Consider the following 12423-nt stretch of genomic DNA (forward strand, 5'->3'; position numbering starts at 1 on the left):
CTTTATACAAGCAATCAAATGTTTTTGAAGGCAGATTCCACATGATTATTTGAGTAGAGGATTGGGCCAATTTGTGCGACAATGACTTTGTGCACCCAACTAGTTGGCTTGTTACTTGCCCATTAGATATATATATTACATGTGAAAGGAAGCTTTGCCCTTTTGCCATGTCTTAATCATGGTGAAACCATTATCATAGGATAATTCCATTTCGAGGAAATGTGTAGAACGTGAGATAAAATGCCACATTTCGAAGAAGAAGAATATGTTTTCAAAGAATTCATCCAATGGTACTATTTTGTCAATAGAAAATGAGGATGTAGACTTACTTTTCAAGAAGAGCGTAAGATTGGGCACGTTGATCATAAGTAAATCATCATAATGTTTGAATATGTGAGTAATGTGACCACGTAATCAAGGATGCTCACACTACTGCCAATGTTGACGATTCCCCATTGGGTTATATCTCCCAAGGCCACTATTTCTAGGATTGTGGATATCTCTATTCCTTTGCAAAAGGCATTGATTTGGAAACTTCTAGGCACTAGTGCCAATGCTCACACTAGTGCAAGTGTTGATGATTCCCCATCAAGTTGTATCTCCCAAGGCGACTATTTCTAGGATTGTGTATATCTCTATTCCTTTGCAAAAGGCATTGATTTGGAAACTTCTAGGCACTAGACTAGGTGTTAGCATTGTTATGTGTGTGTCAAGATCAAGCTCCCACATGTTTGCATTAGTCAAATGGCCTTGTGAATCCACTTGTCTAGCCTTTGAAGGCCTACCACAACATTGGGTTTTACATCATCAATAGATTGAGAGGAAGTGAGGCTTGAGTGGAGGCTAGAATGGCCATTAGTTTTGTATCTACATAATCAATATTGTTTCTTCTAGTCTGTTGAGTTCAATAACCTTGCCCTTTAAAGGATATGGTTAGTTCTACTTCTTGCTTTTGGGTAGATGAGTTAGATTTTAGATTTCCAACCAACCTAAGTGGGGATGATGGTGGTTCTACACCTAAAAGACTTTATATATCTCAATTTAACTCTATAAATTATCTCTAAATTGCATTTGGGCCTCTTTTACCCAACATCTGACCTTTCTCGATTTCCATTTGATGTTGGGGTCAAGATATTATCCTATCATACCACTCATGCTCTTTTCAATTTTAGGAGTTGAGATTTATGTTTTGGCATTTGCGACATGTCTTCTAATTGCAAGTGTGGTAGCTCTTTCACTCTTGAGGTTAAGTTTTTCCTCAACTCTCTTCTTCTTATTCTTCTTTCTGAACAATGAGGTCTCTAGGTTGCTAGGTCTTGGTATTGACACTCATGCTTTCTTTGCTTGAGATCGGGTCATGATGCTAGGTAGAATTGGAGTTGCCTCTTCCTTCAAGGATTCTAGTCCATAAGAGACCTAAGGGCACGTATGAGATGATTGTATTACCAGTTAGGTGCTTTTCATTTCAGGCAATTAGCATATAATGCATGGTGCTACATTTTTTGCATCATTGTTTTACCTTGCCTCTATTGGTTTGATATTTTCTAGACATCAAGACGAGATGTGCATGGGGTGACCAAAATTCCAACATGTTATAAGGTCTTGAGGTTGCATACCTCCCAGTCTATGACCACTTTCTTGAACTAATTTCATCATTGGAACTAGGATGTAAATTTATGTTTTGATCGTATGAGAGAGAAGGATTCCCATGTGCTTCTTTGTCTAATATCTCCTCCATAAGAAATGGGAGCATAACTTTGTAGTAGTGTCATTTATCAATGCAAGGGGTCTTCGTATCCCCATCAAATTGAGTTCTCCCTATGTACCAACCATCTCTGATTGTTAAGCATTGTAAGACCATGGGAGATCCTTTGCCATATGGAAAGTATTAGTTCATGGAGGGGTTTTGATGATAGGGTTGAGGGTATGGAAGCCTCCTTAGCAATTTGCAATTGGCTACATCATACCCATACTTCCCACAATTGGTGCAAGATATTGGTTGTGGGTCAATACATTTTGTAAAAGGTGGTTACCATCTCCACAAAATAGAGAATGGATGATGGATTTGGTAGACCATCCTTTCATGACCTCCTAGATCTTAGCAAGATTTAGCTTCAGATCTAACACTTCTTGGGAGAAATTTATCCCTTTCCCCTTCTCATATTCATCATCAGGAATTGTTCACTAACTATACATGATGGTAGCTCTCTCACTATGTGAATTGTGATGCCTATTGGTTGTAGTGCTTTACTATTCTTCAGCTTCAACAAGTCATCAACTCTTCTAGACTCTCCATATACATTCATCAATGTGTCATGTCTCAAGCTAGAGTTGTGTGCAAAAGCTTTATATAATTCCTCATTTTTTTATCTCATTAATGAAGACTATTGCCATAGCCTTCTGATTGGGCCTTTCGTTTATAAAGACTATGCATGTAGATGATGTAGGCTTGAATTTCCTTTTTGTCTTTTTGGCTCACATTCATGAGCTTAATAATAAGGTTATCAGCATATCCTACATTAGAGAACCTCTTTATGTATGGATCTTTGAGCGTGTTAAAATTGTTATTTTCCACATAGCCAAGTCTTGTAAAACCAAGTCATGCCCTCCTCTCTAGGCTTGTTGCCATCAAAACCTTAGAGGTCAGGTCATTAGCCTCATAGACTTGCTCAAACTATTTGACAAAAATGTATGGGTCATCACTTGCTCTGTACTTTGCTAATGGGGATTTTAGATCGGACTCTTGAACATGATGGTACTCCTAATGCACTTATGATTAAGGTAATGGGAGCAATCTTGTTTCTTTTTTCTATCATCATATCAAAGCAACTGCTTGATTAGGAATTTTAAGGTTATAAGGTCTATGTTTGATGGTATAATGTGTCTTGCTTCCTCCTTAGGTTTAGGTCCTCCTACTAGGTCTAGGACTCATGGAATTCACTCCATCTTCATCTCCTTTTTATGATTATCAAACCATTGCCCTTGTATATATCTAACCAATTGTTGTAAGAGATGCCTTCTTAGCCTTTTTTCCATGGCCATGCTTAGTATATCTTCCATTGGTCTCATTGCATGCTCTATTCTAGTGTTTTGGTCATGTTTTGTGATAATTCAATGGATATATAGTGGAAAATCCATGGGGTCACAAACCCCAGGTTCCCAACATTTGATCTTATCTTAGGCATGGTGTTTGGATCCTCTTTATTTTCATGTGTTGGCCATATTGTGTGGTGAGCTATTGGATATCTAACAAGAAATCTATGGTATCAAATCCTAGACTCTCAATGTTTGAGCTTTTTTGGTCAAGGTTCACAATCATCTAGGCCCTCGGAAGGTTTTGAGACAATGTCCTCCTTGCAATGTTTGCAGAGTTTATGGGTCTCTTAGTGCATGCTTTATTCTTTTATTGATGGTGTTGGAGGTCTTGTAGTTGAGAGACTCTTGAGCCTTAGGATGTAGCTTTAATGATGGTCAAGTTCTCTAGCCCAAGGTATTTGGTATACAAGAAATCTAGGTAAGGAAGGAATGGCACTTGAGGTGAGTGTGGGCCATGTTAAACAACTCAAGACCAAGTGGTAGTGCAAGCTTGTGGACAATGTCACCGTAGGGAATCCTTGAGGTAGGTGTGAGGAGATGAGGGCCACAAACACTCAAAATAGAATAGAAAAGTCAACAAATGCTTGAAAATACCTAAGCTTTGACCATAAACTTGAGCTTGCAAAATGATCCTAAATAAAAGGTAGAGCCTGAGTGGAATCATACAAGTAGAAACAAGAGCAAAGTAAAAGCTATAGCAGATGAAGCAAGAAAGCAAGAGAGAGAGACACTGTACGTGGAAATTCCAATAGTCACAATGTGTGACTAGCCTTCCCTTATTCAAATGTCATTGAAAGAATAAAGAATAAAGTGACAATGGTGGGAAGTTGTCACTTGTAGTGTACCAGTGTGCCGCAATTGTCTATGTAATGAATACACATGCAGTTACAAATCAATCACATTGATGTCTTTCTCTAGTAGCCCACTACAAAACAAGCTATGGAGGCTTTACCTCCCATCTAGCAGTATGGTCTTGGGCCATCGGAGCATCGACTGCTGTAGGCTATCTAATGGCATGTACACTAACAGGAGACTCCTCCTAAAATATCATCTTGCATACCTCAATGACCTGCTTAGGCTGCTTATGCATTTTCTCTTTATGGAAAATAACATCACAGTTGTGGATGACCTTTTGAGCCTACTAATCTCATATGCAATACCCCATCTCACCTTCATCCCCATAACCAAGAAATATGCATTTCATAGACTTAGAATCCAACTTATTATGCTTGTCCTTGGAAATGTGGCAAAAAGTCTCACAACCAAAGAAATGCAAATGAGCATTCGATGGAGATTTTTCAAACCATACCTCCTTTACAACTTGATAGTCAAGAGTAGTACATGGGAATTGATTTAAAAAATGTACAATATTGGTAATTGTCTCGGTTCAAAATTATTGTGATAACCCTACTCGGCTAAGCATATTATGGACTCTTGAATCGCCCTATTCATGTCCTTAGCCATACCATTTTGGGGTGGAGTGTATGGAGCGGTCAACTAATGCTTACTAGCCCTCTCATGACAAAATTGCTCAAAGGCTTTAGATGCATACTCTCCCCCATTATGAGATCATAGGTATTTTAGTCTATACCAAAACCAATTCTCAACAAAAGCAAGTCAATGTTGAAATCTAGCCAAGGCTTTCAATGTCTGCTTTATGGGGTATGCCTAGACCTTATATAAGTAATCGTCAATGAAAAAAGTGATGAAATAACTTGTGCCACCTAAAGACGTGTAAGGTATAGATCCACAAACATTCGAATGGACAAGAGCCAGAGGCTCACCCATGTGCATAATTCCAGACTTCTTATGCAAACTATGAGTTTGCCTGCCATAAAGACAATGACTACAATAATCAAAACACTTATAGTCAAGGGATGCCATAACATATGGTAATGTAGCCATTGTCAAAAATGCTTGATAGGTGCAAATCCAAGTAAGAGATAAAGAGTGCCAGACATAATGCCTTGTGCCAAAACAAAATTCGCACCAGTAAGCTTACCCGATAGACCCAAATACAAGTAAGGGATAAAGAGTGTCAAACTTTGCACCTTGTGCTAGAATAAGATTTTTACGAGTAAGCTTTCATGAGGAATCACCAAAAGATACAATATAACTTGCATCATCCAATTGTCCAGCCCGACACGGACTTTTAGTCAAAGCCAAAACATGGCATACATCATGCAAAGTAAATATATTGCTTGAAGGAAACTACAATTGGACATCTTCGATACCAATAATATCAAATGCCAAAGTCATTACGCAATCTAATAGATCCTATCATGCTGTGATAGGAGTGGAACCACTTGCGATGAGGGGTGACATAAAATGAAGCCCCTGAATCAAATAGCCAACATTGAGCACAAGTAGACAAAGCATTAGTCAACTATAAAGCATTAAGAGGAGAAGCTGTAAGTATGTTGTTATCATTAGAATCAATATGTATGACACTAATCTCTTCAATCTTGACATTGGACTTGCTAGGGACAATGTTGTGACCATTATAATTTTCTTACACTTTATTCTTTTCTTTTTCTTTGCACTTATCATTGCGCATTTTATAGCACTTTGGCTAAATATAACTCTATTGTCCCAATAATGATAAATCAATGTGAACTTATGGCCATATGACTTACTACAAGACTGTCCATGTGATTGAGGATGAGATTTCTAAGAGTCTATCCCACAGTAGTCATTATCTCTCTTGCTAGTACTATCTTTGACTATTAAAGCATGAGAGGTGTGGGAAGCATCAATATTCTTTCTATTAACCTCTTCATTAAAGAGCACACCCTTTATATCTTGCAATTTTAGCCCATCAATATGCATATTTTCACACATAATCGTATGGAATGTATCCTATGACTTGTAAAATATAATGTACAAGAACAAGGGAGGAAGATTGTCCTTAAATTCAATTCCCCATGAAAGCAAGTGATTGAAAATAAAATAAAACTTATTCAAGTGGGTGGAGATAGAGATCCCCTACTTCATACAAAGGTTCATGAGTTGCTTCAGTCAATACATCTAAGAGAGATGGCCCTGTTTGTCATAGGCATTGCAAATCTTATCACATAACTCCCATGCGATTTGCCCCTTAGAGACAACATTATAGTAGACATGCTTAGAGAGTTACAAAATGATTGTAGATTTACATAACTCATCCAATTTAGCCCAATCCTTTGCATCAAAGCATTCACACTTTACACCCTCATATCTCAATGGCTTAATCTACAATGTCTACACTAGAACTTGCTAAATTTGTGCCTTTTAATAGCTATAATTTATGCCATCTAACTTCTCAATGTTTTTTTTTAAATTGTCATTCAACCCACCATCCATAATTCAAGATATGAAAGCACAATCCAAGACAAACATGCTACTGTTAATGATAACAAAATAGCCCCAAAATCACAGTCAAAAATCAAGGGCTAAGCAAGAGAAACTACCAAAAGAATGAGCTATCCACTAATAACTGTAATCAAGTAACTTTCAAATCCAAGTAATTGCCCTAAGATAGAATGCATAAAATTGAAATGATATGCCATGTAATAAACTATACAATATGCCAACAACTAGGTGTGAGCAACCAAGAGAGAAAGACCATGAACAATTGGCACTAAGGGCTGCCACAATTGCAATGTGTTTGTAACTATACATGCGGTAGGCATAGATATCATGCATATAGGAGATCTCAAGACAAAGAGAGGAGAGCTATCAAATGCATAACCCACTGAGCAAAGCTTAATACATAACTCATAAGCATATAAATACCATTGATAACATACTAACAGATATAAGTGATAGGCCCAAAGTAAGTGATCAAATCAACCCAGTATAGGATAACTACATCCAATACAGCTCAAGAGAGCATATGCGTAAGCAAAGTGTCCCATGGTCTCAATGAAATTAAGCTCAAGCTCAATTGCATAAATCCAAAGCTCTATGTAGCATCCAAAGTAAATGTCAAGTAAATGACATTCGAGTATCGAAGATACATGGAGCATAAGCTAAGAGCATTAAACTCAATAGATTCTTCAAGCTCATAACTGTATAAGTAAGCAAGGCATGTAACCATAGCCAAGATCAATGTAACAAAGCCCAAATCGTAGCTCAAACACATGCCATAGCATATTGGAAAGTATACATAACAATCAAAGTAGTATTACATCCATTAAGTATCCCGTAAAGCATCAATTAGAATTAGGCATAAGCTTTTTGCTAGTAAATACTTGCTATCCTATTATTACAACACTAAAATAACAGTGAAGCCTAAGTTATTTCAAGCTCAAGTCAGTCCCAAAAGCATAACCATACCATCTGGGCATCAATTTAGCATCCCCCAAGCATCAAACATGCATTATGGAATTTACTGTTTGCTATCTAAATTAGAATTTTTTTGTTTTGTGCAAAATAGAAAATACAAAACTACCATAGAATCAATTCTATGAGTGTCCATATTTATAGCTCTGATTGCAATCCTAGATTGAACCTATAAAACCTCTTATGACATGTAAATGTCCTATTAAAACCTGTAAAAGCCCTATTTCACTTATAAACTCCTTGTTTAGACTTGTAAATGCCCTGCTTGAACATATAAGAGCCTTGAAACTTCAAGAATGTCAACTCTCCACCTATTGTACCTACATGAGGGATATAATGGTGATCAAGCGCACCTACACATGCTTTGAATCACTAAGGGGTTTGTAAAGTTCCACCCTGAATTGTGCACCCCTTCAAGTTCTTCACAGTGAGGGAAGATCACCTCTCTTTGTCCCATTATCTCCCCCAACATTTCCTCAACCGCAATCATTTGGCGAGAGCAATTTTAATCTTTCTAACAAACAAGGAATGGAAATGGTGATTGAAAGAAAATAAATTGGCAAATGAATAAAAAACAATGGGCTTAAGATAGAGAGTACCTTTGATTAGTGACTCATTGATCTTACAAATTTTACTCTCTATCTTAGATTTTCAAAAGGGGGAAAACAAATCAATGGTTAGGAGATTAGGATGAAAAATTCAATACTATGGCACTCTTGATAGAATTTTTAAGCATAAATGGAAGCAAAACCACTTCAGCTCACCGATTTGATTGAAGAATCAATTCTAACAAAGAAATTGCACTAGATTTGGAGTTGAAATTAATATTTTAATACCTTGAAGCAAATGTACAAAGTCTTAGTAATAAGATTAGAGGGAGAGATTGAAAATTTGAATGGAAGTACATTTTATTAAACCCGATGAAGAGAAATAAGCTCAATGCGATCCATGGAGTGCTCTAATGATTGAGAGGACTTGAGTTTGACTTCAATGAAAATCGCTAATGCTCCACACTAATCTTCAAAGCTTGATAATGAAATAACGGGCTGATTTCATTGTTTTCCCCATATCAAACTCCATAGATACAATCTTGAACAAAATGGCTTCATGAGTCTTCAATTTTCAAACAATAATGAAGGATTGTTGTTGTAGGTAACGTGAAAGCCAAGATTGAGAGTCTTCTTCAGGGAATTTCAAGCTTGACCTCAAGCTTTCACGGTTGCCCTACTATAAGGGTCTCAAGAGAGTTTGAAAGCCAATAAGATGAAGATGGAAGCCAAAGGACTAATCTTATATGATGCTAACTTGATGCTTAATGCCTCCATAACCTCCAGATCAATGATTAGGTGCTATGATAGGAGAAGACATGCTAAAGATTAATGTAAAATGCATTGGCTACTTGTGGAAAAAGGAGGATCAATTCACTACAAAATGGTGCTCAATCTATTTCATATGATGCCTAGAGAGTGCTACTGCTCATTTTTTATGCACTTGAGCCAAATCTTAAGAGAAAAGGGAAAGAGAAGCCAGCCTTCAAAAATAACTATGATTTTTGCCCTCTTCTAACTTCTGTGAAGGTTCTTTTTCCAAATTTCTTTCCAAAACAATTTGGAATTGATGCATGACTTGATCCATCCAAATTTGTCCAAACTTCATATCAATGTCTTCAAGAATGGTCTCTACTACCTACGAAAGACCTCTAGTCATTGTAATGCTCCATCCATGTACTTATTGTATGTGCTGCCATAGAATGTGTGAAAGGAAAATAGAAACAATTGATATGGAAAAATGACCCAAAAAAAGAATCGAAGGTCTAAGGTTTGATATCTTTGTAAGGAATGGACTACCAAAAAGAGAGAAAGAGGGGAGAGAAGACCAGAAGAAGAGAGAGAAATAATAGGAAGCCATAGAAGACAATAGAAAATGAAAGAGACTTGTTTATTATGCTAAATGATGAAAAAAAAAGCCTCTTGCATATTTTACACATATGTTAGTGTGGTTGGTGTATTTCACCTATTTTTCCAAAAATAATATTGTCTTTCCCCTTCTTTACAAATATACAATAATGTAGCGCTTGAAATCACCCAACAAATCAAAAGCTTTGTTTTCCCACTATGGTCTATACCACAATAAGCACCATACACCACAAGAATAGATGCACCATGGATACCCTAGCATTGTGTGCCAATGCTTAGATGTGTCTCAAAAGAAGCATCAAGTCAATGTTGAGCATACTCCAACCATGATCATAGAGGAGCAACGATACTATCTCTATATCCATAACATCACTATAAAAGCTCAACATAAACTAGGAATTTCCTTCCTTCATCCATCTGCTAAAGTGTCCCCCCATGTAGATACAAAATAAAGCACTCAATATCACTAAATCCAACATGGGCTTAGAGCCAGATCATCTCATAGTGTTTCACGATGTCCAAGTAAACTAATTGTGTGGCAAGCCACACCATAATGATCCACCACATCATATTTTAGTGAAGAAAATATTCCATTTCCCTCTCTTTCCTAGAAAAACATGATGAACATCACTCTAGTACTATAGAATATGAGCATCCCCTTGAACCCAAAAAATATCTAGAGAACAATCGAAGTCATTATTGAGGAGACCAAGAAAGAACACAAGCTATCCAAGATGTGAATATACATAAACATGTAAAAAGAGAGAGATGTATCAAATCCCCTTATGTCAATTAAGCAAGGGAGCATCAAGCTAGATAAAGGAGTCACTGTGCAATCCGTCCACCATCCAATGAGTTAGAACTATGATGCATTACCATAGGCTCCTTAATTTTTTCAAGCTTAATGGTTTTTGTTGGTCGGTTCCACAATCATAGCTAAAGTGCACCTTCCTTTGGGAAAGCCTTTGAAAGCATCAGAGACATGGAAAAGATCCACTAAGTTGAGGACTTGGTCCAAGCACAAGGAATGATACATGTATTTGAAGACCCCATTGTCCTAAAAAAAATCTCAACTTTTAAAGAAAGCATTGATTCAATAGTTTCATAAACAACAAGTCAAATGAGGTAAGTTTCCATGCGTGTACACCAAGAACAAGCTCAAAATGCATGGAATCTAGTGGTAGCACTGAATCAACACCAAAGAATTAGCATCTTTACTTACATCATCAATTTGGGTGGTTGAATGTTAGTTTAGGATAAGCTCACTATAATGAAATGATGGGAGTCCATAAATCCTCATTACTTGTAGGCTTAGCCATGTGCACATCTTTGCATACCTTCATCAGACATCTCCCTTTTGTGTTAATTGTCTAGAAGATATGAGTGCTAGGTGAGGGTGTTGCGCCATCAAATTGTATAAGCATGATTATGCTCTAGGAAATCTCTACGTAAATTACTATCATGTTTCCCATAAACATAGTGCATGTTTTGGATGCTCTTTGTAGGCACTAACATCAACATAAACATAAGATTTAACATATCCCAAGTGACCTTTATAAGAGCAACATCGTGTTGTCAATAAGCATACTCATACTATGAATGATCTTTACATGCACTAGCTTTTATAAAGTATCAACTCTCTCATATCCACCCATCCTATCCTTATTAGCATGGTAATGACTAAAACGTACAACTCTCTTGTATTGTAAATCATAGTAATGACTATGATAGGTATCTCTCCTATCATATTCAACATATCTATCCCTCTCATCCCTATGGAAAGATGCATACCATCTATCATGAGACTTTGAGAGTGAATCACACCTAAAGTCCTATGTGTGAGCATAATAAGCTATGTCCATTGATGTAAGAGCACTCCCAACTAGTGGCTAAGATAAAAAAAACAACCCTTAAGGTTCTTTTATCATACCAATGATTTTTTATAATATTTATTACTTTTCCTTCAATTATTTTTTACATATTAAGGGAATCTACACCAATCTAATGCATGTATAGCATCCCCAAATGTGATTTCCAAGCTAGTCGGCTTTGGAATAGCTTTGTCGCATTGACCAATCAGTTGAAGTAGCTTAATAAACCTTTCTTGTTTAGAGTTATTTACATGCCATTATCATGTAGCTTCAAGCATGTGCAATGATTTCTAAAGCCTCCACATGTTAAATCATCTCTCGATGCTATAGCAAGGTAAGAGTGCATGAGGGCTATGCACTTGGTTAAAACATATGAGATTTACTTATGTATCTTGCTTTGGTAGCCAATCGAGTAGAATACACCATTTGAGTTTTAGTTAATCTCATTCCTTATGAAGCTTACTTGCTAGTCTCCTAGTAATATTTTATTGAAAGGATTATCCTTCTTCATTAAAAATGTCTTCAAGACACCAACCCAACTTCATTATGGGCCATCCTCCGAAAGATGGGTCAAAAAGTTCTTTAAAGGTCACCCTGTCTGCAAATTTTCAAGTTATGCATCATTATTATGCCTTACTTGAATGACTATAATGACTAGCTGCAAAGCTTATTTGCAAGCTAAAGCATATAATATACTTATCACACAAAGGTCTTTCCTACATAGTCCTACACATCTAGATGAAACAATGGGACAATTTCCATACACTGAGAAGCACAATGCCAGTTATACCTTTTGGGATCCTATTATGCTCAAACCTTGTGAATTTGGCCTTAGATGATTTCCAAGCATGTTTGTCATGCAAAGATAGCATTACTCCTTAAAATGATCTATAAATTGTGCTTCAATCTTCATGCTCCAGAGTCATATGTGTAATTTTCTACCGTGGTAAATAATTCTAGTTGTCCATCAAATACAATTGAATAGCTAAATATTTGATGAAAGTTCATCTTTATGTTACGTATTCTGCCCTTATCATGATCCTACACCAAATAAGCATTATTGATGACATGATGATATAAAATTTTGAAGCCCTGTGTGTACACTAAAGATAAATCCACATTATGGCAATACCTTGCATCAAAGAAGTGTGAAATATGCTTATTGAGATGTTTGAAAACACTAGTATTCTTTTTATGGTGCTAACCATTTTATTGTA

The sequence above is a fragment of the Lygodium microphyllum genome, chromosome 19 (genome assembly GCF_053477565.2).
Source record: "Lygodium microphyllum isolate KBCC chromosome 19, Lygodium_microphyllum_v1.1.10, whole genome shotgun sequence".
Lineage (NCBI taxonomy): Eukaryota > Viridiplantae > Streptophyta > Polypodiopsida > Schizaeales > Lygodiaceae > Lygodium > Lygodium microphyllum.